The sequence below is a fragment of the Tenrec ecaudatus genome, chromosome 3 (assembly GCF_050624435.1).
Source record: "Tenrec ecaudatus isolate mTenEca1 chromosome 3, mTenEca1.hap1, whole genome shotgun sequence".
In the NCBI taxonomy this organism is placed as follows: Eukaryota; Metazoa; Chordata; class Mammalia; order Afrosoricida; family Tenrecidae; genus Tenrec; species Tenrec ecaudatus.
Window position 1 is genome coordinate 72544947 of NC_134532.1, and position 27891 is coordinate 72572837.

The window sequence follows — 27891 nt, forward strand, 5'->3', positions numbered from 1 at the left end:
TTTCCTTTCTTTCTTCCAACAGGGTAAGTATTGTTAGGGCAAAGGAAGTTCCAAGAAGAGGTTAGGGGGTGGGGTGGGAGGACGTTCCAAGAAGAGGTTGAAATATTTAAAATAAAGCCGTATTCTCCTCTTTCATTACTCAGGAAATGTAAGAAGCTCTGAAAAATGGCTTGGCCCCTTAGAATAGACCAGTTAGCAGACATCAAAGAACTAAAAATCATATCAGTGGGTGCCCCCCTTCCTGATAAGATCACTGAAGACAAATGTGTGCATTAGCAAATGTGGTGAAGAAAGCTGGTGGTTCCCAGCTATCAAAAGATATAGCATCTGGGGTCTTAAAGGCTTGAAGATAAACAAGCGGCCACCTAGCTCAGAAGCAACAAAGCCCATATGGAATAAGCACACCAGCCTGTGTGCCCATGAGCTGTCAAAGGGATCAGGTATCAAGCATCAAAGAACAAAAAATCATATCATTGTAAATGTGGGTGAGTGCAGAGTTGAGACTCAAATCCCATCGGTAGGCAACTGGACACCCCTTACAGAAGGGTTGTGAGGAGGAGATGAGCCAGTTGGGGTGCAGGGTAGCAATGATGAAGCATATAACTTTCCTCTAGTTCTTGAATGCTTCCTCCCCGCCACCTATCATTATCCCAAGTCTACCTTGCAAATGTGGCTGGACCAGAGGATGTACATTGGTACAGATAGCAACTGGAAACACAGGGAATCTAGGACAGATGACCATTTTGGGACTGGTGGTGAGAGTGGCAATGCCTGAAGGGTAGAGGGAATGTGGGGTAGAAAGGGGGAACCGTCTAAAAGAATCTACGTATAGCCTCCTCCCTGGGGGATGGACAGCAGAGTAGAGGGCCGGCGGAGGTGGGGGTAGGGGAGACATCAGACAGTGTAACATATGACAAAATAATAATTTATGAATTATGAAGGGTTCATGAGGGAAGGGGAAATGGGGAGGGAGAGGGAAAATGAGAAGCTGATATTAAGGGCTCAAGTAGAAGGCAAATGTTTTGAGAGTGATGATGGCAACAAATGTACATATGCTCTTGACACAATGGATGTATGTCGGGATTGTGATAAGAATTGTACGAGCCCCCAATAAAAAGATTTTAAAAAATTGCTTGGGAGTCACATCTTATGTCCCCGCCACCCCACCACCCTACCCCCACCTCAGCTTCAGTAGGGAACAGGCAAAGCGGACTATCAGCATAAGGCTGATTGCCAGAGGTCAGACATGTTTTCGCCCTCCATACCTGTTTACCCTTTCCTGACACAAACCATTATTCCCGTGGTACTCTGCTTTTCTGACTGGGTTTGATTATTTGGTGTAATGATCACACAGAGTCATAGACAATACTTGAGATTTGGGGAGCTTATTCAGAACAGTAACATATTAGTGCAAGTCAGGATCATAAAACATTAAGGATACATCTTTTAAAAAGTCATTTTATTAGGGGCTCATACAACTCTTATCACAATCCATACATACATCAATTGTGTAAAGCACATTTGTACATTCATTGCCCTCATCATTCTCAAAACATTTGCTCACCACATCGGCCCCTGGCATCAGCTCCTCATTTTACCCCTCCTTCCCGCTCCCCCCTCCCTCATGAACTCTTGATAGTTTATAAATTATTATCTTGTCCTATCTTGCACTATCCGAGTCTCCCTTCACCCACTTTTCTATTATCCATCCCCTAGGGAGGAGGTTATATGGAGATCCTTGTAATTGGTTCCCCCTTTCCAACCCACCCAGTATCGCCACTCTCACCACTGGTCTTGAAGGGATCATCTGCCCTGGATTCCCTGTGTTTCCTGTTCCTATCTGTACCAGTGTACATCCTCTGGTCTAGCCAGATTTGTAAGGTAGAATAGGGATCATGATAGTGGGGGGTGAGGAAGCATTTAGGAACTAGAGGAAACTTGTATGTTTCATCATTGCTACATCGCACCCTGACTGGCTCGTCTCCTCCCTAAGACTCTTCTATAAGGGGGTGTCCAGTGGCCGACAAATGGGCTTTGGGTCTCTACTCTGCACTCTCCCCTTCATTCACTATGATATAATTTTTGTTCTTTGATGCCTGATACCTGATCCCTTTGACACCTCGTGATGGCACAGGCTGGTATGTTTCTTCCATGTGGGCTTTGTTGCTTCTGAGTCAGGATGCAGTCTTAGGTCCACAGCAGCACCTCTCCTGAGCCAGCAGTTGTCTCTCTCTGGTCCTCAGCCTTTCAGCCACATGGTCCCTTGGCTGCTGTCACAGTAGGCCAAGAAGCCAGCCTGTTGCTCTGACTCATACCCCCACAGTCACTCTTCTCTGTCTTCTCAGTCTCGTGTTCTTTTAGGCTTGGCCTCTGGTCTTCCCATGGCAGGGTCTCTGCTGCCTCCCACACTTCAAGCAGGGATTTTGAAATTCATTGCTGGTGCCTCTTCCTTAACAGCCTCTTCCTTGCTCTCTGTTTCCGCTTCTGCGATGGCTCTCTTTGTGCTCACAGGAGTGACGACACTGACCAATCAAAAGTGGCAAAACCTGATTCAAATTATTTGCATGGTCCCAATCAATCACTTGGTGGAAAGTTACAGAGATGTAGATTGAAGAGTCATATTTAAACAATTCCACTTCATCACAGCCCCTTAGAGAAGCCATAAGTTCAACATTAGGCTAGAAAAACCTGATACTTTGGTAGCAGACAGCAATGGTAGAGGCATAGGACCTGGAGAGCAGGCTTGATGTAAGGAAGGGGGTCCAGAGTTTCAGAGCCCCTTAAGAAAAAGTCAAATGAAGAAACTGAGAACGAAAAGAAAGTGCAATTTATAGTTGCCTCTCTAGCATCTAGTTCATTGTTCTGGCACAAACCTGTTGCCATTGAGAAGATTCAAACGAACAGTGGTCCTTTAGTGCAGAGTTTAAGAACCCCACAGGGTTTCCAAGATTGTAGTGTGATGCAGTGAGAGAAGCACTCACTTGTTTATGCAAAAAAATTTTTTTTGGAAAAAAAATGCTACTTGACCAACTAATTTTTAAAATCATTTTATTGGGGGCTCGTACAATTCTTATCACAATCCATACACACATCTATTGTGTCAAGCACATATGTACATTGTTGCCATCATCATTCTCAAAACATTTGCCTTCTACTTGAGCCCTTAATATCGGCTGCTCGATATCCTAGTCTTTAATCCTATTTGGCTGAAATTATACTCACGGATTTTGCAATCTCTTTCTTTTAGGAAAATCATGTAAATCAATATGCTTAATAATAAGCATTTGCTCTCCTTCATGAGCCTTTGATAATTTATAAATTATTATTTTTTCATATCTTGCCCTATCCGGCTTCTCCCTCCACCCCCTTTTCTGTTGTCCGTCCCCCAGGGAGGAGGTCACATGCAGATCCTTGTAATCGGTTCCCTCTTTTCAACCCCCTCTCCCTCTACCCTCCCAGTATCACCACTCACACCCTGGTCCTGAAGGTATCATCTGCCCAGGATTCCCTGTGCCTCCAGCCCCCACCTGCACCAGTGCACATCCTGTGCTCTATCCAGACCTGCAAGGTAGAATCCGTATCATGACAGTTGGCGGGGAGTTGGGGGGAGTGGGCGAAGGAAGCATTCAGGAACCGGAGGAAAGCTGTATTCTTCATTGGTGCTATCTCACACCCTGTCTGACTCATCTCCTCCCCAAGAAATCTGCAAGGGGATCTCTAGTTTGGCCAACTAATTTAAAGTGATCCATATATGTGCACATTTTAAAGAACCGTGACCCAACCAATAGCAGAAATAATTGAACAATATCATTGTAGCACATACAAACACGATCTGGTTGAAGATAATGAAACAATGGTTACAGTAGTACAGTGACATGGAGATGCCAGAAATTCAAGCTGGATATGTAAGAGGACATGGAACGAGGGACCACATTGGTGACATCAGATGAGACTTAGCTGAAATCAGAGAATTCGAGGAAGATATTGACTTGTGTTTTACTGCCTGTGCAAAGGTTTTCAATTGTGTGGATCATAAAAAAAATTATGGATAATATTCCAAAGAATGGGAATTCTAGTATTTTACATGATGCTCATGGTGTTAGGTACCATCCAGTCAGCTTCCATCCAAAGCAACAATATAGAGGCACAATAGAATGAAACATAGCACCATCCTGCACAATCTTGAACCACTCTTATGCCTGAGCCCATTGTTGAAGTCACTGTGTCAATCCATAGCTCTGAGAACCTTCCTCTTGTCTGCAGTCCCTCCACTTTACCCAAACATGTTGCCCTCCTTCCGGGATCAGTTTCTCCTGAAAATATATCCAAAGTATGGATGGCAACATCTTGCTTCTAAAGCTCACTCTGTCCTTACTTCTTTCAGTGCAGATCAGTTTGATCTTTGAGCAGTCCATGGTACTTTCAATGTTCTTCTTGAGCACCACCATCCAAATGCATCCATTCTTCTATGGCCTTCCTTATTCAGTGTTCAATTTTCTCATGCATATGATGCAATGGAGATTACGTGGCTTGGGTCAGGTACATCTTAGGCCTCAAAGCAACATCCTTTATATTCAATATTTTGAAGTGGTCTTATGCAGCAGATTTACTAAATGCAATCTGTCTGTTGATCTCCTGACTGCTGCTTCCATGAGCATTGATTGTGGATCCAAGTGGGAAAAAGTCCTTGACAACTTCAACCTTTTCTCCATTTATTGTAAATTTTACTTATTGGTCCAGTTGTGCAGACTTTGGCCTTCTTTATATTTGCACGCTGAAGGCTACAATGCTTGATCCTCATGAGCAATTGCTTCAATTCCTGCTCACTTTCAGCAAGCCAGGCTGTGTCATCTGCATACTGCAGGCTGTTAATAAGCCTTCCGCCAATCCTGATGCTGTGTTCAGCTTCAGATAAGCCAACTTCTTTGGTGGTTTTCTCAGCATGTAGATGGAACAAATATGGTGAGAGGATACATCCTTGCTGCACACCTTTCCTGATTTAACTATGCAGTATTCCCTTGTTCTTTTTTAAAAAACGTTTTATCAGGGGTTCATACAACTCTTATCACAATCCATACATACATCAATTGTGTAAAGAACATCTGTACATTCATTGCCCTCATCATTCTCAAAACATTTGCTCTCCACTAAAGCCCTTAGCATCAGGTCCTCATTTTTCCCTCTCTCCCCGTTCCCTCCTGCCTCCTCCCTCATGAGTCCCTTGTTCTTTTTGTACAACTTCCTCTTGATCCATGCACAAGTTTTGAATGAGCACAATGAAGTGTCTGGAATTCTTATTCTTCTCAAGGCTATCTACTTTTTATTATAGGCCACACAGTCAAATACCTTTGCAGAGTCAATGAAACACAAGGAAGCATCTTTCTGGTGTTCTCTGCTTTGAGCCAACATCCATCTGACATCAGCAATGTTATCCCTTGTTCCACGTCTTCTTCTGAATCCAGCCTGAACTTCTGTCAGCGCCCTGCCATTGTGTTGTTGCTACTATCGTTGGATGATCTTCAGCAAAATTTTACTTGTGTGTGATATCAATGCTATCGTTCTATTGTTTGAGCATTCTGTTGGGTCATTTTTCTTTGCTCATGTGGAACATGTAAATAGACCAAGAAGCAGTTGTTGTAAACAGAACAAGGAAATAGTGCATGGTTTAGAATCAGGAAAGGTGCGTGTCTGGGACATATCCTTTCACCATGTGTATTTAATCTGTATGCTGAGCAGGTAATCTGAATATCTGGACTATGTGAGGAAGAACACAGCGTCAGATTTGGAAGGAGGCTCATTAGCAACCTGGGATGCAGATGATACAGCCTTGCTAGTTGAAAACTCAGAGGACGCGAAGCACTTACTTACAAAGATCAAAAGCTACAGTGTGGATTGCAGCCAGATGCAAAGAAAACAAGAATCCTCCCCCCTGGACCAATCCACATCATGGTAAACAGAGAAAAGATCAAAATTGCCAAGAATGTAATTATATTTCGATCCCTGGTCAATGCGCATGGGAGCAGCAATAAAAAAATAAAAGTATACTCTGACTTGGACAAATCTGCACAAGAGCTCTTTTAAGGTGTTTAAGCGCAAAGATGCCACTTTGAGACCTGATGTGCACCTGCCCCGGGCCATGGTATTTTCAATAACCTATTATACTCTGAAAGCTGGACGGTGAATAAAGAAGATAAAACATTTATATGTTTGAATTACAGTGTTGTGGAAGAATGTTAACATATCATGAACTGACCGAACAACAAACAAACCTCTGAAGAAATGCAGCTTTTTTGTTTTTTAGAAGCAACGATAGTGAGATCACTCTCCAGCCCCTCTAACGCTGCGTAACATTGCAAGCTCCACAGCTTGCCTCAGGATCCTGTCCTTAGGTTATGAGATGTCACAGCATGTTGGAATGTATACATTTTTCCTTAATCAACCTGTACTTTCCTTCTGATAAATTATCTCTTTTGATTCCATTTCCTCCTGGAAAAATATTCCATCACCACAAGTGAATATGGGTTAGAATCAGGCCTGGCCTGCTGAACATGCACAGAAAACACAGTCACAGCTTTCAATTCTCCCGGAAGCAAAAGTAGTTTGGTCAAGTCCTCAAAAGTCACTGGAATACAACACCAGACCCACTCAGAAGTCATATGAAATCCAGAGCTATATCCCATCAAGAATCATAAACCTTCCCTTATGCATATTCATGATTGCTCCTATGAAATCTGTTACATTTTCTTTCTAGTGTATATGTATAAAATTGTAAGCCCTCTTTTTAGAGGGGCTTGCCTTAATTGTAGTCTCAGCTTGCTCCTTTGATTGATCAAGCTTCCCCCCCCCACTCATGCAGTCTGTCTTTGTCCCCCCCCCACTCATGCAGTCTGTCTTTGTCCCCCCCCACTCATGCAGTCTGTCTTTGTCTCCCCCCCCCCCCACTCATGCAGTCTGTCTTTGTTTCTCAGCCACCTTGTCTGAACCCTGAGTTGGTAAAAAAAGGGCGAGACTTGGTCTCATGTGTCTTGGACATGTCATTGGGAGGGACCAGCACCTGGAAAAGGGACTCATAATGCTTTATAGAAGGTGAGTGAAAATGAAGTAGATCAATACAATTCTGCATCAAGGAATAAGGAGAGGAGAACGAAAAAATAATAATTATTTATTTAGAGTTTTTGTGAAGAAAATTGTCATGTTGATTCTTGATGTAAAGTCACTTAACTGGTAAACTTATCTTAATTCTTTACTTCTAGGAAAGCAACTCTATTTCTGAAGGAAGTCTTCTAAACTTTATTGCTTTAATTTATCTATATGGCCTCAGAATTCATGTGTTAGCAGTCCTTTGATATAAGTCCAAAATTTACTAAATATAATCCTCTTGTATTAGTCTGGGTACTTTAGAGAAACAAATCCACAGAAACTCATGAATAAGAGAGAGTTTTGCATAAAGGTTAAGTGTGCATCAAGAAAACATCCCAACCCAGTGCAGCCCAAGCCCACAAGTCCAACATTAACCCATTAGCCCATATGTCCAACACCAATCCAGAAAATCCTCCTCCATCTCACAAAACACATGCAATTATGCCAACTGCAGGAGGAAAGCTGAGTCAGTGAAAATGTAAGCATCTCAGCGCTGGCAGGGGTCTTCACACGGCTGCTCCAGCACCCAGGGCTCCATCGAGACAGGTCCATGTGGTTTCTTCTCAGGGATGTCCTGTAGGAAGTGAGTCCCAAATGCTAAAGCAGGGAACTGGCTATGGTAGCTGCACCCTGGTCCGATCATCAGAAAGCAAGAGACCTGAGATCTAGAAAGGCGAGGCTCACTGAGCCATTTATCCCTCCACCCTTCAATTAACCCCACTTGTGCTTATCAGCCAGGTTGGCACAATAAACTAAGTCACCTCTACAACATTTTTCATGTCTTATACTTTTAATGACTAATAACATGATTACTCTCCATGGACTAGCACAATGTGTAGAGATTAATTTTCCAACTGACTGTTGAAGAACTCATTTAATTTTCATATCTGAAAATTGGGGTCAGGTAGGGAAGATTCTCTCTTAAATCTCATTTGAACTACTCTTCGGCAGGGCATGTGGCATGAGGTAGGTACTCAACAATCTTTGTTGAAGGAGTTGAATCAACAAAGAAGAAAAGGGAGAAAATTCTCGCTTCCCCAGAACATTTCTACTAAAGAGATCTTTCCAAAGAACCAATCAAATGTTAAAATCTTCCACTTGGTTGCCATTGCTCTGAATATTATTTATAATTTTCTTGTTCATTAAAATACTATGTTCACTTTTGCTGTCATAGAAACATTATGAAAAGATGTATTAAAAACCCGTTTCCAATTCCTTTGTTGATATTTTAAAAGAGGATGAATCCTTGAAAAATAACTAAAACAAAATAAAAATCACTGCCCTTGAGTACATTCTCACTCATCGTGACCCTACAGGGCAGAGAAAACTGTTCCTTAAGCTTTCTGAGATTGCAACTTTTTTTCTCCTCACGTGTACCTTTTAGTAACATACACACTACACAAAAAATTAGTCCACAGTGTACTAAGGTAGAGTTATTTCTAATTTTCATACTGATACTTAACAATGGAAAAAACTGTCTAGATAGATTAATAAACTCACTTAAGACAACAAACTTCAGAGGTCAGTTTGACTTAACACCTCAATCCCATTTCACTCTTGTCCCTCTTAACTAGCATTGTACATTTGAGTTATTGAGAGGGGCTCAAAAATGAGATGTATTTAATTTCTAATCAAAGAAATACACATACATAGTTAAATTTTTTCTTGATTTCCTTTTTTCCAGACAACCTATTTGAATTCTTAACTGCTTATCTGTTTTCATGAATAACTTGTTTACATTGCTTTCTTGACCTTTCTGTATTAAGTATTGATCGATTCTCCATTACACACATCCCTCAGTGGTTAAAGAACCGGGTGCAGTTAAATATATTTCCACTCAAAGTGGCTCTCTAGGACAGAGTTCAACTCCGCCCCCCCCCCCCAAGTGTCTCCATGGTTATAATCTTTACAGAAGCAGACTGCCACTTCCTTCCGTTACACTAAGGGGATGGTGGGCTCAAACCGAAGACTTGGGTCAGCAGCCACAGTCTAGCATTTAACCACCACACCACCACGGCTCCTCGCTGACATCATTAGACACAAGCATTGGCACAGTGACTGCAGCAATGGGCGCAAACAGCAAGGGTATGAGGAGCGAGCAGGCCTGGCAGTGTTTCTTCTGTTGCGCACAGAGTGGCTGTGAGTTAGAAAACAGTGAGTTAGTTGACTTACATCAGAACGTTCATGTGTCAGAATCCGCTATAAAGAGGGGCTGAACTTATGTGACTTGAAGTGAGAAAATTGCTTATCATGGCATCGTCAGTAGCCAGCATAGCGCTTGGCACACAGTGAGTGCTCAAAAGATGTCTGTTGACAATGCTTGCCTCCATGGTTAACAAACAGACATAGCTATGAAAGTGGCAATGTTATAAAAGGCCACAAGATGGGCTCAGTACTCTGTGAAAGCTTGTGAAACATTCCTGAATGGTGAAATTAATGGGTTTTTTTCCCTACTAAAAATGAGGAAGATTTCATATATGTTTTAGATTCTTTTTTTTCAGATTGCAGGGTGGGTTGGGGAGTGGTTTAGATTCTTAAGGATGAATTAAAATGCTTTAAGTGACAAATTATGGCAACATTTAGTCATTTCTTTATTCATCTAAAGAGTTGTATTAAAAGAAAATTCACTCTGTTTTGTAATTATCGCTCCCCCTTGAGGCTTTGAAACACATCAAAGATTTTATCTTTATCATTGTTCCCATATTTTCCTAACTATTAAACTGAAATGAGTGCTATATAAGTGCTATGCTAGTTATGAAATAAATTATATTTCTTATTGTTATACTTCAAATGGATATTTGTTGTTGTATTTTTATTCAAAAGATAAAGCTATGCTAGATCAAATAGCCCTTTTTTTGAAACCAATTTTCTTGAAAATTGACTTAATGCCTGGAGATTATACATTCATTTAGTATTTACCCACCAGATAAGGAAACGGAGGCCCTAGGATCTGAGACTTGTCACAATCACCTCAACTAGTGACACAGTTCTTTCTATCAGCCTTAACAGTTTATCCCCTCCACCAGACGTTTAACAAGCACCCCAATGGTGCCTGGCACAGTGCTCTATGGTCAGGTTGGGAACTGACTATGACATCGCTTCTGCTCTGCAAGGCCTCTAGGTCTGTAGGGGAGGAGTCTGTAAAGGAGAGAAGGCAAGGTGGTGCATGTAGTACTAGAGGAGGGTGTGACAGAGAACAGTGGAAGGAAACAACCTAATCAGCCTCTGTATACTGTTTTCCTGGTTGGATTTACGTTTTCGGGACTTTCTCATGCCTTGTAGCATTGTCTATCCAACCATCTTTTCATTGACTTTTAGCAAGTTTTTCATTCATTCAGTTGTACAGATACTATACAATGGTACAGTATTATATATATATATATATATATATATATATATATATATATATATATATATATATATATATATATATATATATATAGAGAGAGAGAGAGAGAGAGAGAGAGAGAGAGAGACCAGATAAGGAAACTTGTATATATACACATAAAAATAGATTTATATCAAGAAAAGTATTATATAGCTACAGAAACAGGTAAATCAGTCTGGCTCAAGCCAGGCTTCTCCTGACTCTCAGAAGCTAATGAACAGGAAATCGGATGATAAAACAGAGGCAGCAAAGGGCACGGGCTGGTGAATGCAGAGTTCGGAAATCAGCCAAATGAATGCACCACCAGTAGTCTGCTGTGGGCTCCTGGAATTAGCAGATGGAGATTGAAATAGGAGATTGAAAACCAGATGCAAGATCCAGCAGGCAGAAGGTGAAGGGCCAAAGAGGATTTGACTCGGCTCTGTCTCTCTTAGACATAAACATTCCAGGACCAAGGAGGTGTCATCAGACTACAACACAATTGTTAGCTCTCTTAATCCTTATCTAAACTATTCCATTGATATGAAAGATGCCTTAGGTCTCTGACAGAATCAAGGCAGGGCCAGGCTTTCTGTCAGCCATTTTGACCTTCTGTCAGCCATTTTCACTAAGCGCAGTCTCTGAGAAATTCAAGGTGCAAGTTCGCCCCCAGAGCTCAAAATATACATGAATCACATTTATTTTCATTAAACAGGAATAACCAAAGACAACAAACAACCAAAGCAAAGAAAACTAACTTCCCATATTCTTTCCAGAATACAACCCAGCAAACTGCATGGCCATAGCAGACCTCTGGGCAGCCAAAGATGAACGTCAATGAGGCAGAGGTTTGTCTCTAGTATCTCCTTCCTGGTACCATAATGTGTTAGTCTGGGTTGCCTAGAGAAACAAATCCAGAGGCACTCATATGTGTATGAGAAAGAGCTTTATATCAAAGAATAATTGTATATTAAGAAATGCCAGGGGCTTAAGTGGAGAGCAAATATTTTGAGAATGATGAGGGCAGTGAATGTACAAATGTGCCTTACACAATTGATGTATGTATGGATGGTGATAAGAGATGTATGAGCCCCTAATAAAATGATTTAAAAAAAAGAAAACATCCCAGCCCAGTTCAAATCCATAAGTATGATATTTGCCCATATGTCTGATACCAGTTTATAAATTCTTCTTTAGACTCACACAGCACATGCAATGATGCTTAATGCAGGAAGATCACAGGCCAGGGGGTGGAAAGTCCTGTGGATCCAGTGGCGGTGTAAAGCATCTCAGCGCTGGTGTGGGTCTCCACATGGCACCTCCAGCTCCAGGGCTCTGGCTCCAACAGTATAGCTCCATGTGGCTTGTCAACAGGAATCTCTAACAAAGTGAGTGTGTGTCCTTACTTCAGGGAGAAAGACAGGAGTTCCCAGAATCCTCTGGAGAAGCCATGCCCCCACAAAGGAATGAATGGCTATGACCTTATTGACAGGCTAGACTTCACCCCTTCGCTCAAGTTGACAGGAGATTATGTAACTGCCACACCAGGTATATGACTTATAGTGTGAAAGAAAGAAATAGTTGTATATTGTGAATTACATGACTAGTCACTATTATTCCAGCCTATAATGATTTTGAGAATTACTGCTTGAATTATTAAAAATAGAACAATAGATTTTGCATTAGTTAGATGATTTCATGTCAACTAGACATTCCTGCTTAGGGACGGAGCTCAACCTGTCAACAGATTACAACCTGATGACACCCCCTGATGCTATAAGCCTTATGGTATAAGAGTGAGAAACACCTCTCTCTCTCTCTCTCTCTCTCTCTGTCTGTCTCTCTCTCTCTCCCTCCCGACCCCCTCTCTCTACTCCTTCACTTTCCCGCTTGCTGGAACTCTGCTGCCAACCCTGAGAGCTGTTTGGCACCTTGCTATGTTTGCACTGATTTTGGATCCACACAAAATTATGTACCCACAGCCTCTGATCTTCCTGCTCCCTAGTTCACCTTTCTGCATTACTGGCATGTGGCCACATGAGTTTGAAGAGGGATTTATGGACTAGCATCAGACTTAGGAACTTGAGTTGGATTGGGCAAAGCAAACCTCGATGGGATCTCTAGTTAAAGTATGCATGGAGACAGGATCCATCAGCTTCAAGCTCTGGGGACAAGATCCACAGGTTGGCTTTTCGCACAGGTAGTGCAGCACACAGTTGAGGCAAAGAAGTAGCTTAAGTAGCAGCATGTTGTTCTGTTTACCAGGGAGAAAGAGAGAGGGGATGGGTCTTGCAGAGCCATTTATCTCCTTGCCCTCCAGTCAAGCTGTGACCAGATTAAACTCAGCCCACATGTTCCTATTGGCCTACTTGGCACAATAAATTGAACTATCACAGATATCTTTTATCATTTAGAGAAAGTAGGAGACTAATGGAGGCATGAGAAATTATTCTAGTGTTAGTTCTTGATTCTATTTCTTGAGGTCTTTGAAGCTGCTTTGGTTTCTTTTTTTCCTTTTTTCATCATAACAATTGATTCCTGATATGTGCCAGAGAATTAGGGTATTTTAAAAATCTTTTTTCAAAAATCACTTTATTGGGGGCTTATAAAACTCTTACCACAATCCATACATATATCCATTGTGTCAAACACAATTGTACATTTGTTGCCATCATCATTCTCAAAACGTTTTCTTTCTACTTGAGCCCTTGGTGTCAGCTTCTCATTTTTCCCCTCTCTCTCTGCCCTCCCTCCCTCCCTCCTGTGGGGGGAGGTCAGACGTTTACAGATATCCTCCCTGAGGGCAGTTAGTCACCAGACTACAGGGTAGGCCTAGCTCCCTGCTGCTGGGGACAATAAACGATTTCTCCCTGAGGCCTGTGACCAAGCATTCATACCTTACCAATAATGGTCTCTATCAGTTGAGCCAGGGGAACAGGCCAAACTGGCTCTGTGACATCCAAAGTTAAGTTGCCATCCTAAATTTAGGATCCGCCCATCTTGCCACATGTATACCCCCAATCCCTCCTCTTCTTATTACGTGGATACCCCTAGATAACCCCCTCCCATTACTGTATTACCTACAGCACAATCCCTTCCTGTGACGTAGGTCTTCACCTGTAATTAGGGGGCTTGCATGTCCCCAGAGAATATAAAAGCCTGGGCTAGCATTAAAGATCTCTTTCTCCCTCCACGTGGACCACCAAGCGGGGCTGAGGTGAGCATGCTACCATGAATTGTGTCTGACTCCATTTCTTTCAATACTTCTCTTCTGTCTCTCATGCTCTCTATAACTTTACTATGATCTTTACTTATTATTACTGTACAATTGAGCCTACCGGACTTGTAATGATGTGTTGGGGCTAGCTTCCCCTGACACTCCTCTGATAATTTATAACTTATTGTTATTTTGGCACTGATTTGGTTTCTATAGGGTCTCATTGACTTCATGAGTTACTTAAGTATCCATAAATCCTCTTTGTGCTTAAACTTTATTTTTGGTAGTCCTAATTTATTGTAATGCACAGAGTCTAGATCAATGCAGAAAAAGCTTTCTCCTATTGTCTACTTTTCCTGAATTTATTGTTTATCGTGTTAACTCATGTGTTTAAAAGATTTTTCTTCTTTTTTTTCGGCTGTTGGGTGGTACAGTCAGCCCTGTGATGCTCTCAATAAGGGCTGCTCTCTCCACCCCTTTTGTCTAGGAGGAGTGTATCAGCAGAGTCTTGCTTCATCAGACTCAGCCTTAGTAATCCAGGGTTTAAAAGTTTAATCTAAGGTCAAGGAGGTTTTGATTGATGAAAAGATAAAAAAAATTAGAGAAGATTCTGAAATGGGGCCACATGACATTGCCCTTATTTCCAATCCATCCTGAATTATATAATTCACATAATCAGAAAGGATTATGAAGACACACTGTTAATATAATGACAGTACTATGAAGAAATGGAAATCTTTCTACTTCCATTATCAAATTTCCACAGTAAAACTGACCAGTTGGCCTTAAGGTGTTTCTGAGTATAAATGCATTCTATAGGGTTGTCAATAGTGTTTTTTTAATTTTTAAAAATTAGATTACCAGGCTTTTCTTTGAGGTGCTTCTGGGTGGCCTTGAACCAGTAACTTTTTATTTAATAACTGTGTTAACTGAGTGAGTTAACTTTTTATTTAATAACTGTTTAGACCACCAAGGTACTTCACAATGAAATTAAAACTCTCAAAAGAAAAATCACCTTATAATTTCTCCTTAAAATGCACCTGGCATTTGTATATTCCCATCCAAATCTTCAATGACAAATTATTCTAAATTTGGGTCTCATGTACTTCCATTTTTTCCCAAAATCAATAGGTCACATAAAAACATTGCTGCTGAAACCTTATATTCAGAAGATTCTAATGCAAAGAAGGGAAAGTTCTGTTATATCATTGGAATCTTTTCAACAACATAGTTCTGAGAATCGATATGGCTGAAGCCAGGCATGATGCCCAGCTCCCAATGTAGAGCATGTGGTGTCAGGAGGGAACTTGTGGCTAGAATGGTTAGCCAATATTGGGGGTCAAGCCACACACTCTCTATTAAAACAAAAAATGACTTCCAACTGGAGTTGATCTCTACCCTCTTCAAGTATGGACATGGTTCCTTATCTTTAAACTGAAGAGGTCACCATTATAAAACAAATTTATCTTGTTGCTCAGAAAGATGCCGTAACACTGGTGGCAGTTTCTAAATGGAGAATCCTGGGAAAAGAGTCACATTTCACTCAATACATCAAACCTAGAACGGTCTGTCTCATTGGTAGCTGTGAATGTATCCAGATACCTACCTTAAATTTTAGGATCACCTGTTTGTACCTCAGAATGGCTATTTTAGAGCCAATCAGGGTACAGTATAGCACCAACAAAATATACTTCACTCTAGTTTTTTAATGCCTCCCCCCAACACTATCACGATCCCAATTTTACCGTACAAATCCCACTAGACCAGAGAATGTACATGGGTACAGATAAGAGCTGGAAACACAGGGATTCCAGGACAGATAAACCCCTCAGAACCAACAATGAGAGTAGTGAGACCAGGAGGGGAATGGGAAGGTAGGGAAGAAAGGGGGAACTGATCACAATGATCTACATATAACCCCCTCCCAAGGGGATGGACAACAGAAAAGTGGGTGAAGGAAGACATGAGTCAGTGTAAGACATGAAAAAATAATAACAATTTATAAATTATTAAGTGTTTGTGAGGGAGGGAAGGTGGGGGAGGGTGGGGGGGCGGTGAAATGAGGAGCTGATACCAAGGGCTCAAGTGGAAAGAAACTGTTTTGAAAATGATGATGGCAACAAATGTACAAATGTGCTTGACACAATGGATGCATTTATGGATTGTGATAAGAGCTGTATGAGCCCCCAATAAAATGATTTAAGAAAAAACAGAATGACTACTTTAGTTAAAACACTTATTTGTTCATAATGTATTTGCTGAGTAAAATCTAGGTGCTTGATATATAAAGATAGACCAAAAAACCCCAGGGCCTGCTTTCATTGAACTTGTGGGAAAGACAAGCTACTAAGGAACTGTGCCATAAATACTTTAACATTACCCAAAGTCAGGTGACCTTTGTTTTTGATACTTGAGAGTAACTTAAGAGCAATTAGAGTGCCTTGTTTTGGAATTTTTAGACCACATCCGAGAATTTGTGCTGGAAAGTGGACGCTGACCTTGCTAGAAAAGACTCACTTGGGAGTCTGGTATCAACTAGCCTGAGGAGGCATGACTGTGAAAATCTATCATTCAGGACTGTCCAATAGAAGCCCCAAACACACAGACTCAGGGAGCTTCCTGGTTGGTGAAGGGAAGCTTGCCATTGGGAAACCACCGCAGCCTTGGTCCATGCATCTCTTTCTTATGATCTTAAGTTGTATCTTTCTGCGTTCATAAACCCATCATGGCAAATAGAGTACTTATTATGCATTCTGTTGGTGGTTATAGTGAAGTATCATATCCAAAGGAGAAAGGGAATTCAGCAGGTGAAAATGAGGGTACCACGTGGACTCTTAAACTTGTAGTTGATACCTGTCTTTTTTGCAATGGTGTTCTTTTTACTCTGTGAGCTCTCCTCCAGCTCCACACAGGTAGCTAACTAAGGTCAGAGAGAATGTGCTGTGTGGGTGGCTAGTGGCAGAGATGATTGAGAAGTGGGAAGGATTCAATCTCTATATTTTGGGGATTAGATACATGCTGATTTTTAGCCACAAAATTATATATAAAGTAACAAATCTAGCCGAAAATGATCATAAATACCACAAAAGGTAAGAGAGAATAATGAGAGAAACAGACTTTACATTAGGAAAATAATTGTTGGTATAGGAGCCATGATGTCAGTTCCTACTCATAGTGACCCTGTGCACAACCAGACAAAGCTCTGCACGGCCCCGCACCATTCTCACAACTTTTCCCGTGGCTGAGCCTATTGATGCAGCTACTGTGTCCATCCATCTCCTTGAGAGCCTTCCTTTTTTTAACTGCCCCTCTGCTTTACCAAGCAGGATGTCCTTCTCCAGGGACTGGTCTCTCCTGACAACATGTCCAGCATATTTTAGACAAGATATTGCCATCCTGACCTGTGAGGAGCACTCTGGCCTTACTTCTTCCAGGACAGATTTACAGATTGATTTATCCTTTTAGCAGTCCATGGTCTCCGCCCTCCCCACTTTTTTCTTTTACCTTTGCTCATCTTTCCATCCTTTAAGGTTCTATTTGTCTATTTCTCTTATTTTTTTCATTTAACATTTTATTAGGAGTTCTTAAAGTCCATAGTTCCATTAGGTCAAGCATAGTTATACAATTGCTGTCATCATAATTTTCAAATAGTCTTCTTTCTTCTTGAATACCTTGATATCAGCTCCCATTTATCTCTTCCCTTCTCCCTACCACCCCCTGACCCTTAATATATTATATATCATTATTATTTTGCCATATCTTATACACTATCCAATATTTCCATTCAACTAAAATTCTGTTGTTCATTCCCCTTGAGTGGGGTTAGACAGTCATCATTTCTCTCATTCCCCACCCTCCCCCCACCTTCTCTTCCTACCCCCTCGAGAAATCATTACTCTCATTTCTGTTTCTGAGGGGTTTATCAATCTTGGATTTCATGCATTGAAAGATCTTAATTGTACCAATGTACATGTGCAGGTTTAACAAGATTAGTGAAGTAAAAGTAAGGCCAAATAGTGGAAGGAGGACATTTAAAGAACCAGAGGACAGTTCTGTGTTTCTTCAGTGCTATACTGCACCCTGGATATATCACCCCTTCCATGTGGCCCTTCAGCGAGGAGCTGGCTAATTATCTTACAGGTGGATTTGGGGTCTATATTTTGTGACATTTCTTTTGATTTCTTGACTCCTGCTTCCATGAGCATTGACTATGGAGCTAAGTAACACAAAATTCTTTTTAATTTCAAACTTTTCTCCATTTATCATGATTTTACCTATTGGGCCACTTGTGAGGATATTGATCTTCTTTGCATTGAGTTATAATCCATACTGATGCCTACAATTCTTGCTTTTCATCAGCAAGTGCTTCAATTCCTGCTTACTTTCAGCAAACAGGGTTGTGTCACCTGCACACTGCAGGTTGTTAATAAGCCTTCCTCCAGTCCTGATGCCACATTCTCTTTCATCTAATCCAGCTTCTCTGATGACTTTCTAAGCATACAGATTGAACAAGGTAGGGAAAGGATACAATCCTGATGTACATCTTTTTTGATTTTAAACCAAACAGTATTCCCTTGTTTTGTTCACACAAGTGCCTCTTGATTCATGTACAAGTTCCACATCAGCACAATAAAGTGTTCTGGAATTCCCATTCTTCTCAAGGGTATCCACAGTGTATTGTAGTCCACACAGTCGAATGCCTTTGCATAGTCAATGAGACACAAGCAAACATCTTTCTCGTATATTCTGCTTTGAGCGAAGATCCATCTGACATCAGCAATGGTATCCCTTGTTCCATGTCCTCTTCTGGATCCTGCCTGAACTTCTGCCTGTTCCCTGTGAATGTACTGCCACAACCACTGTTGGATGATCTTAAGAAATTTTACTTTCATGTGATATCAATGATATTGTTCTATAGCTTGAGCGTTCTGTTGGGTCACATTTCTTTGGAATGGGCACAGATATGAATTTCTTCCAATTGTCCACGTAGCTGTCTTCCATATTTCCTGGCATAGGGGGAATCAGTGCGTCCAGTGCCTTTTCACTTTTCTGAAACATTTCGATGGGTTTCCCTCAATTCCTGGTGCCTTGCTGTTGGCTGATGCATTCAGTGCAGTTTGAACTTCTTCCTTCGGCACCTTTAGTTCTTGCTCATAGCTGCTTTCTGAAGGGTGAACTGTTTACTCATTCATTTTGGTAGAGTGACTCTATGCATTCTTGCCATCTTCTTTTGGAGCTTCTTGTATCATTCAATGTTTTACCAATAGAATCTTTCAAATTTTCAACTAGAGGCTTGCATTTTTTATTGAGTTCTCTCATTTTCAGATATGATGAGTATATTCTTCCCTTTTTGTTTTCTAATTCTATGTCCTTGCATATTTCTTTAAAGTATTTGGCTTTGTCTTCTTAAGTTCTCCTTTGGAATTTTCTATTCCGCCCTTGACTTCATCCTTTCTTCCATTTGCTTTAGCTAGTCTATGCTTAAGAGAAAGATTCAGTCTCTTTTGACATTCATTTGAGCTTTTCTTTCTTTTTCAGGACCTTTTGTTTTCTTCATGAGCAATGGTCTTGATGTCCTCACCCAGCTCATCAGGGCTTCTGTCATTTCTATTCAATGAGCCAAAGCTGTTCTTGAGATGTTCTCAAAATTTAGGTGCGATAACTCAAGGTCATATTTTGACTCTTGTGGATTTGTTTAAAATGTTCAGCTTTGTCCTGAAATGATATATAAGCAAATGTTGCGACTATGTATTAATCCATCTTGTCGAGCGTTTTTTTTAAAATTCTTTCTGCTGCCCATTTACTTTACCAAGCATGATGTCCCTTTCCAGAGAATGGTCTCTCCTAATAACATGTCCACCATGTATGAGATGAAGTTTTGCTCTCATTGCCTCCAAGGAGCATTCTGGCTACAGTTCTTTCAAGACAGATCCGGTTGTTCATGGTACTTTCAATATTCTTCTCTATCAGTATAATTCAAATGTATTGATTCTTTGGTCATATGCATGTGAAATTTGGGTATTTTGGAAGACCTATAAAAGACACTGACATTTAATTTGAGATAATAATTTGAAGGATGAATAGAAACTAGCCAAGGGAGAGCTGTGAGGGATAGCGTTCAATGCTGTGTATAGAATATTCTGAGAATTTCAGAGATCCTGAGTGTTTGGAGAATCTTATAGATCCTGTGTTCTGAATTCTAGTGAAAGAAAGAGTAAGAAAAATTTACGACCTGATGCAAGGGGCTTAAGTGGAGAGCAAATGCCTTGAGAATGATTGGGGCAGGGAATGTATGGATGTGCTTTATACAATTGATGTATGTATATGTATGGATTGTGGTAAGAGTTGTATGAGTCCCTAATAAAATGTAAAAGAAGAAAAGAGAAAAAAATGAATAGGGCAAAGACTGTACAGATGTGCTTTATACAATTGATGTATGTATATATATGAACTGTGAAAAGAATTGTATGAGCCCCAATAAATTGTTAAAATTAATTAAAAAAAAAAAAGAAAAATTTACATGTGCTTGGATGGATTTAGAGAGGGCAGACTAATTATACAGAGCTCAGTTTGATTAATCTAGGTTCATAATTTTATTTAGGTATACTGAGAAATCACTAAATGCTTTAAAAGTAAGATAATTGCGATCTAATTTATAATTTAAATAAATAATTCTGTAACTTAAACAAATCACTTATGTTTTGTTCTTCCCAAGACTGGCTTTTGAAAAGCCCTAGTCAAAGTAGGAAGACTAATTAGAAGACTATTGAAATTATAGAGAAAACGAAGATTTTGCTTAGCTCTATCATGACAGTGGAAATGTAAACATTCAGATGGATCTGAGATATGCATAAGAAAATGGGATCAACAGATTTAAGAAATGGATGGGATGTGGAGAGTGATGTCAAGAAATATGCTTTGAATGACTGAGTCTTGATAGAATTTAGTGATCTAGAAAACACTTTTGAAAGAAGAGATTCTCCTTTGGAGAATAGGACAAAAGCTCAGTTTTATAAATGTTGAGCTTTAGATGTGCTGAATTTACTAGTCTCCAGTCGGACCTTGAGAAGAAAGGTCTGGGCTAGATATTTAAATCTTGGATCACAAACATATACATTCCCCCACACCACCTCCCATTTTTTATCCTGAAATAATTTTTGAGAAATAAAAATATAGAAAATAAATTCAAAATTTTTGTATATACCCAGCTCAAACCAACCAACCAACAAACCACCCAAATCTACAGTCACTGAATTGATTCTGCCTCATGTCAACCCTATAACAGAGAGGAGAGCCACTGCCTAGGGTTTCCAAGGCTATAAATGCTTACAGAAACAGACAGCTTCATGGTTTTCCCTCACAGCAGTTGGTGGGTTTAAATCATCAACCTTTTGGTTTGCAGCCCAGCTCTTAACTACACCCCAATTTCCCTAATATCAACATTTTATATAACAAAATAATACTTATAAAAAACTAGGAAATTATCATGTATACAATAACCAATTTAATCTGACATATTCTGTGGACGGCCAGAAGAATTAACAATTGAGTCTTACAAGAAATGTCATCAAAATATTTCTAAGAAGCAAAGATGGTGAGATTTCTTTGTAAAAGACCAATAGCTAGAAAAAAGATATCTTTTTTGGTAGCAGACCAATTAAAATGAATGTAACACTCAGGAAGATAGACCAATATAGTAGCCTAACAATAAGCTCAGACATACAATCCTGAAGGTGGTGTAGGACCAGGTAACATTTTTTTTCTGTTGTATGTAGAGTTGTCATGATTTGGAGTCAATTCAATTGCATCTAACTACAGCTACATGTCATCTATAGAATTTATTTGTATTTCTTCAGTTATACCACCAATGTCTTTTTAATCATCCTGAATTACATATTACCTTTGGCTACTAACTAAAGGTTGATGGTTTGAACCCACCATACACCTACTGTTGTTAATGTCTACTTGGTATACTTTACTTCTCTTTGTCTCTCATGACCAGGATAGGTTTGAGGAGTGCTGGCCTATCATTGTAAAATGTCTCTCAATGTAGATTTATTTAGGTACTTTTCCATAATTAAGCTCAAGTTATGTATATTTTGCAAGGAAAATATTTCAGAAGCCAAGAGAAGAAGGTTTCATGAAGGTAGAAGTGGCCCATCAGCGTTTGTTCTATTTAAAGAGTATAGAGGTTGAGAGCCCAAACTTTCATGGTCACTTAGCAAATTCAATGAACTGTGAAGTAGTAGTGACAAAAGTAAAATTGCAATGCTTGAATAATGAATGAATAAAACAGATTACAAAACTGACAGTGTGATAGGATTTAAAGGAATTCATGGATATTATCAACACTGATTATGATGCAATACCACAGTATAAACATCTCACAGATATTTTCTGACCACAATATTTTATATAAATAATTTTATTGGGGGCTCTTACAGCTCTTATAATTATCCATACATCACTTGTATCAAGCAAAGTTGTACATATATTGCCATCATTGTTTTCAAAACATCCTTCTCCTGAGCTCTTGGTATCAGCTCTTCTTTTTTCCCTCCCCCACCCCCAACATTGTGACCCCTTGATAAATTGTAAATTATTATTATTTTCATATTGTATACCATTTGCTGTCTCACTTCACCTATGTTTCTGTTGTTCATCCTTCTGGGAGTGGAAGTGTTGAATGTCAATCATTGTGATCGGTTCCCTCTTTCTCCCCCTTATCTCCCCCTTTCCCCTACCCTCACGATACCACTACTCCCATTATTATCCCTGAGGGGTTATCTGTCCTGGACTCCTTGAGTCAAGATCTCTTATCTGTACCAATGTATGTGCTCTGGTCTAGCCAGATTTTTAAGGTAGAACTGAAGTCATGATAGTTGGGTCAAGGAAGCATTAAAGAACTAGAGGAATGTTGTGTGTTTCATTGGCACAATACTGTCCCTCTCTGTGACCCTTCTGTGAGGGGTTGTCCAATTGTTTACAGATGGGCTTTGGGTCTCCACTTTGATCCCCCTTTTTTTGCATCGATATGCTTGTTTGTTTTGGGTCTTTTGATGCCTGATATTTGATACCGTCAACACCTCATGATCACACAGGCTGGTGTGCTTCTTCCATGTGGATTTTGTTGGTTACCTGCTAAATGGATGTTTCTTTAACTTCAAGCCTTTAAGAGCCCAGGCGTTATGTATTCTAATAGCTGGGCACCATCAGCTTTTTAGTAGAAAGCAAAAGATTTATATGATCTGAAAAGAAACCAGAGTATACCATCAGCTTTTTTTGCCACATTTGCTTATGCACCCATTTTGACTTCAGCTATCATGTTGGAAAGGTGAGCATCATAGAATGCCAGATTTTTAGAACAAAGTGTTCTTGCTTTGAGGGAAGACTTGAATAGAGGCCCAATGTTCATCTGCTACCTTGATACTTATATAAATATAGGTATATAAACCTATATTCCTATAGTTATATATTAATATATTTACATATATACATGCCTATATTTATACCTCTAAAATATCTTTTTCCTCCTAGCTATTTTGTCTATTTCCTTTTACTCCTGTCCCACTAACATGTTTGATCTTCATTTGGTAATTTCTCTCAGCTACATTGCCCTTGATTAAACCCCCACTAGGTGTTCTACACCACCAATTTTAGATCTCTTGTTCCCTTGTCCCTTGTCCTTGTTGATTTCTCCTCCCTTTCTCTACCCTCCTCTCCCTTGTAATCTCCCCCCAGCCCCCGAACCTTCAGTCTCAGAGTTTTCTCCTCAGGACTGTTTATCTTGCCTATCATATATAGCTAAACAAAGAAGAAGCAGAAGAAGAGCAAGATGGAGAAGAAGGGTCTATAACTAGTTTCAGTCCATCTCCTGACCCTGATGAATGTCTTCTGATCCAGTCTGATGCGGTGCAAGCTCTGCCCTCCAAGTTTGAAGTCCATTTTGGGGATTTCTTAGGGACTTCGTTGTTTTGCTCCTTTTGCTCCTCTGTTGCATTCCCTTCGTGTTTTGCCCTGGTGTGAGGGTGTCAGACTGGGCACAATTCCCACACTGTCCCCTGAAGCACTGTGGGTCAGTGAGTGGGCATTATGTCTCGTGGTTGAGCTGGCCCTACGGTCCTCTCTGTGCCTTGGCTGCTGTGATGTAGGAGTGTTGTCCTCAGGACCTTGGGGAGCCAGACTGTGGTCAATTCTCTCTCTCTTTTTCCCTCTTAGTTTGCTCCTGTGTGGTCTGGGCAGACCCTCCCCTCTCCTCGTGCTGTATCTTCAGTGTTGTCCGCTGTAATACAATTTTCTGGGGAGATGGTCCTTGTAGCTGAGATTGGGGACGGCCCTGCAGACCTCTTTGTAGTTCGCTGCTTCATGCCAGTATATTGCCCTCAAGGCTTAACATACCAGGTTGTGGTCTGGTCCCTCTCTCCCTTTCCCGTGACCATGATTTTTTAACATGTAAGAATTAATATAAAATAGTGTCATATCCTCAAATACCCTTCCATCTATTTGGAAACAAAAAGCATACTTACTAACATTCCAAAGGAGAAATTGTAATGTAAATTATGAAATATTTCATCTTTTATGATAATCTACTACATTTAAAAAACTGTGGCTTTAGATACAACTGTGTTTAGAGGTAAATTTCATCTTAAAATATCTATGAAATTAGAGGTTAAAGTGGGGCTCTTTGTCATTAAATTTTGGCTGAGTTCCTGAGTCTTAAGGTACCAGTAACCTCACATTCCAAAATAGATGCTAGACTAAACAGAACTTTCAGAGGAGGTGGTTCAACCTGGTTTTATAGCCCTTAGCCCCTGGCCAACATTTAAGTTATCTGATGGTTGGAACTGAATAGACCATGTTGGGGAAAAAGAAGGGGAGGTTTTTTTTTTTTATGCAGAGAATTATTGAACATTGTGAATTCCTTTCCAGCTATCTTGGGAAAGTGAGGACAATGCTTTCTTTCTCATCTCAAGCTCAGGGGTGTGTGTGTGTGTGTGTGTGTGTGTGTGTGTGTTACTTATGACTATGACATCATTATACATTGTGAGGCTGAAGCAGGACTGGGCTCTGCTTTGTTTTGTTGTGCACAGCGTTGCTATGGGTCAGAACCGACTTGATGGCACTCAACATCAGCAGTATGAGAGTGTTGTCGACATGGAGATTTTGTGCGTGACTCAGACATGGTTAAGGCTGAGAAACAATGTTTTTTTTCTTCAATTGTTTTATTAGGGGCTTATACAACTCTTATCAGAATCCAGACAAACATCAATTGTGTAAAGCACATCTGTACATTCATTGCCCACATCATTCTCAAAACATTTGCTCTCCACCTAAGCCCCTGGCATCAGCTCCTCTTTTTCCCTCTCCCTCCCTGCTTCCCCCTCTCTCATGAACCCTTGATAATTTATAAATTATTATCTTGTCATATCTTGCCCTGTCCGACGTCTCCCTTCACCCACTTTTCTACTGTCTGTCCCAGAGAGAGGAGGTTATATGTAGATCCTTGTAATAGGTTCCTCGAGAAACAAAGTTTTTAGTGGACCACTCAGACAATTTCGTTTTTTCCTCTGGAGTTTGAAGAATACAGTGCAACTGAGTGTTTTATTGAACTGTGATACTTAAAGGACAATAATCTGTGACAATATAAAGAATCCATTGACAACAAGGTCATTCCAATTCACAGTGACCTGAAAGGACAGGGTAGAATTGCTCCATGTGATTTCTAAGCTATCATTATGACAGAAATAGATGGTCACCTCTTTCTCCCAAAGACCTGCTAGTGGTTCAAACGACCGACCACTTGGTCTGCAGTCATGTAATTCACCACTGAACTTTCTGAGCTCTTTTCTGTGGCAGTCTAGATGCTCTTAAAAATAATAGTGATGGCTGTAATGGAAATGCTTGTTGTTAGCAGTTTCTGTCTACTCAACTTTAACTTATGATAGCCTTGTATGTAACAGAATGAAACGTTGCCTAGTCCTGTGTCATCTTTATGACACAGGTATATTTGAGTCCATTGTTGTGGTCACTGTGTTAATCCATCTCATTGAGTCTTTTTTTGCTTTCATTGATCTTCTACTTTACCAATCATGGTGTCTGTGGGTTACATAATCTGTTGTCATTTTGAGACTTAAGAGGGAAGGGGTGGAATTTAGCCTGTTAATCAGGTCATAGCTTGATGACCTCATTTGGAGGCGCTAAGGAGATAAATAAGCTCACTGGAGAAGGGACACGTGCTAACTCCCTGGGAGACATTTCTGTTGACAAGACACATGGAGCTACCCTAGAGCTCTGGAGCCAGAGGAGCCATGGGGAGACCCCTGCCAGTGCTGAGATGCTTCCACTGCCATTGGATTCATAAGACCTTGCACCACTAGCCTGTGACCTTCCTGCATTTGGTGTCATTACATGTGTTTCATGAGTCTGTAGAGGACTTTATTGATTGGAATTGGACCTATGGGCTAATATCGAACTTATGGACTTGATCTGCACTAGGCTGGGATGTTTTCTCAATATTCAATTGCTCTTCTATATAAACCTCATTCTTAAACACACATAAGTGTCTATGAATTTATTTCTCTAGTCTACTCAGACTGGCACAGTATCCTTTTTCAGTGAGTGGTTTTTCCTACTAAATTGTTCAAAATAAACAAGTTGGAAGTTCCATCATCCAAGAGAGCATTCTGACTATTCCCGCTAGGTATATTTGTTCTTTCTCTGGCTGTCCTCTGCGTACTTGATATCCTTTGTTAACACCACAATGCAAATGCATCAATGCTGTCTCTCTCTTCCTTTCTCCTGATCTAGCTTTCACGTGGATATGAGGCAATTGAAAGACCATGGCTTGGGTTGGAAATGCCTTAATCATCAGAGTTACATCTTTGCTTCTTAAGAATTTAAAGAGGCCTTTTGTAACAGATTTGTTTAATGCAAATTGACTTCTGCTTCCATAGACATTACTGTTGATCTGAATGGAATGATATAGCTAATAACTTTAATTTCTTCTTAATTTATCATGTTAACGGTCCACTTGTGAGAATTTTATCTTCATTATGTACAGATGTAATCCACATTGAAGCCTGTATAGTCTTTCTCCATTAGTAAGTGCTTCCAATTGTCTTCATTTTTGGCAAACAAGTTGGTGTCTTCTGCATATTATAAGTTATCAAGTCTTCTTTCAGCCCTGATGCCATGTTCTTCTTCATATAGTTCAATTTTATGTATTATTTGTGCAGCATACTTATAAATAAATATAGTGGAAAGACACAACCTTGCCACACACTTTTCCAAAATTTAAACTACACAGTTTACCTTTAATCTATTCAAACTCCTGTCTCTGGATCCATGTACAGATCCAGAATTAAATTTTTAATGATAACATTCCATTTAAATTAACATAGCTAGCATTATATAAAAAGGAGTATTCTAGAACACTTAATAGTGCTCATGCGGAATCTGTACATAGATTAATATTTATACTTCCCTAGTTGTCAGGGTGAAGGATGAATGAGAGTTTCCTGTGGAATAATTATAGATTGTGCAGAAGACACAAGGGACTTGAAGTAATCTTGTACGCCATCCAAGAAAACATTCCTTCAAGGATGAGATAACTTCATTAAAATGAGGCCAGTGTTTTTACAGTGGTGGAAGTTGTAACCATTTAGTCCTAGGAGAGAACTCGCTCAGGTTCAGGTCTTACAGGTCTCCCCTAAAAAGTGTTCTGGGATTGTGACAAGCTCTTCATTATTCCCCTCCAATCTTTTGTCTCATTTTTTCTCACTACCAGAGACATTTTCTTTTTTTTTAATCACATGACAGCAAAGCTAGAAGATGTGTTTTAACACTCTCTGCAGTTAAGTCTGAGCGTGTGCCTAAAATTTCATCCACAGTGTAGGAGTGAAATGCAATTTCTATCACGTGCTTAAAAGGAGACTACTTGCCCTAGATATGTTTCATTTTCTCATTCTTCTGCATTGGAATGTAGACATAGTGGTAACCCAGTTTGGCCTGTGAAGATAAGGAAAAATCTCTTGAGGATTATGGAATAATACGAAGGAATCTGGATCTTTGAATGACCTCATGGAATTAAGCAATCAGACCAGCCTAGACTAATCAGCCACTTTTATATGAGAGAAGTAAACTCATATATCATTCATGTCATTATGTT

General features: G+C 40.1%; 1 long non-coding RNA gene and 1 other non-coding gene across 2 annotated transcripts in view; one reads left to right on the forward strand and one right to left on the reverse strand.

Annotated features, from left to right (window-relative positions):
• Positions 1 to 27891, forward strand: part of LOC142443434 (uncharacterized) — a 344074-nt gene that overhangs the window by 93635 nt on the left and 222548 nt on the right. The gene's annotated exons all lie outside the window — the stretch shown is intronic.
• On the reverse strand, positions 14141 to 14265 carry LOC142444188 (small Cajal body-specific RNA 4). The gene has a single exon (XR_012783844.1).